At 39.6% G+C, this 1,491-nt stretch overlaps 1 protein-coding gene across 2 annotated transcripts in view; it reads left to right on the top strand.

The window, feature by feature from the left end:
- Window positions 1-282: 282 nt before the first annotated feature.
- stat6 (signal transducer and activator of transcription 6, interleukin-4 induced) overlaps window positions 283-1,491 on the top strand; it is a 23,988-nt gene continuing 22,779 nt past the window's right edge. Inside the window, exon 1 of one of the 2 annotated variants that reach the window (XM_032520001.1) lies at window positions 283-565. The gene's annotated coding sequence lies outside the window, so the exon portion shown is untranslated. The remainder of the gene's footprint in view (window positions 566-1,491) is intronic. The other variant, XM_032520002.1, reaches the window with a different exon arrangement.

The following is a 1,491-nucleotide window of genomic DNA, read 5'->3' as shown; positions in this document are numbered from 1 at the left end:
GAGACGTTAAATGCCGCAGTGTGCATGCTTTCAAGCGCCGTGCAATAAAAAAAAAAAGTAAACAAAACAGACAACTGTAGCCTACGATATCAACCGCACAAGCTGAGTATTGTTAAATGTTGTCGCTTATTGTGCTGTGCGCGAACCCCCCTTACACACACTAGCCTACTGCATTACTAAACAGCAGCAGGGCCTGATGTTACTCTGAAGTCTTAGACAAATATCTTGGTCATGTGTAAACTTGATCGTGAGGGCAGGAAATAAAGCGCGCTCCTCCGGTACTGGCACATCGTGCTTAACAGGGAAGTAAGCCTTAGAAGCCTAAACTAATTTCCACTGTTGTTAAAAGTTGTCGGTGTTAAACTGCACGGTACTCCGTATTGATTTCTTCTCGGTTAAAACGACGGAAACTGTCCAGCTTTTAAGATACAAACGTCAGCCTTAAAGTACCCAAGTGATGAAGGCAGGAAATGTTCAGTAGGATATTCGGCCTGGCGGAGGACTTATGAGACATAGGAGGAAGAAGAGACAACAGCGATTTTCAATGTTTTGAAATCTACAGAAGGTAAGGTGTTATTGTTATTGTTTCATGGTATGGATATCACTGTGTTAAATACTGCAGCCTACAGCAGCTCTCACTTGTGAACACGGTGCGTCTCTGACATGTCTTGTTTTGGTTACAAAAACAAACTGTTGCAGGATATATGTAGGCCTGAAATACAGTCTTATATTATATACAGTTACGTAACCCCTTATAAATGATTATGTTCTTTTACCAGTAAAAAAGGGGCTCTAACTGTGTTCTAAATCATTGTTCTGTATTTCACGAAATTTGTTATTATGTAATCATCAAGGCTGCAACAATAAACTAAAGTCCCTCCCTCTACGCTTGTTGCCCCAATAAGCACATTTGTTTCATGTTTACTGTTCCTGGAAATCATGTACAGCTTAATTCTGGTTATGGTTTTAACCCTACATTGGAATTGATTATATATTAATATTGTTAGAAATTTTTTAAATATTATATCATAGTATTAGATCCCCTAATAACATGTAGTGAATATCATATTAGGCGAACAATAACGCAGCTGTACTTTGTCATCCAGTAAATGCTAAATAATTTAAGTATGTAGCTGCATGTAGCTGCATTAAATGTGTAAATAACTGTCAATTATCTATTATCATAGATATGAACACATCCAGATTTCCTAGAGTCAACATCAGGGGCATGTGCAACTCGGTTCAGTTATTACTAACAACCAGGTTGCAATGCCTGACAAAGAATAGCTATCACCAACAAGGTGAGGAGTGTCGGAACCCACCTCAGTGAGAACAGCAGCTGCTTCCACAGCATGAGAGTTAAAGTTTAAAGAAACCCCAAACCCTAAAATATCTGTAGGCCTCATGCCAGTGAAGACACTCTTGGGAGACATGGGAACAGAAGCCACCAAGACACACACACACACACACACACACACACACACACACACA

This window comes from Etheostoma spectabile, chromosome 7, assembly GCF_008692095.1.
Source record: "Etheostoma spectabile isolate EspeVRDwgs_2016 chromosome 7, UIUC_Espe_1.0, whole genome shotgun sequence".
Classification (NCBI taxonomy): Eukaryota; Metazoa; Chordata; class Actinopteri; order Perciformes; family Percidae; genus Etheostoma; species Etheostoma spectabile.
The sequence above is the reverse complement of the archived record's forward strand: the minus strand, read 5'-3'. Positions and strand labels throughout refer to the sequence as shown.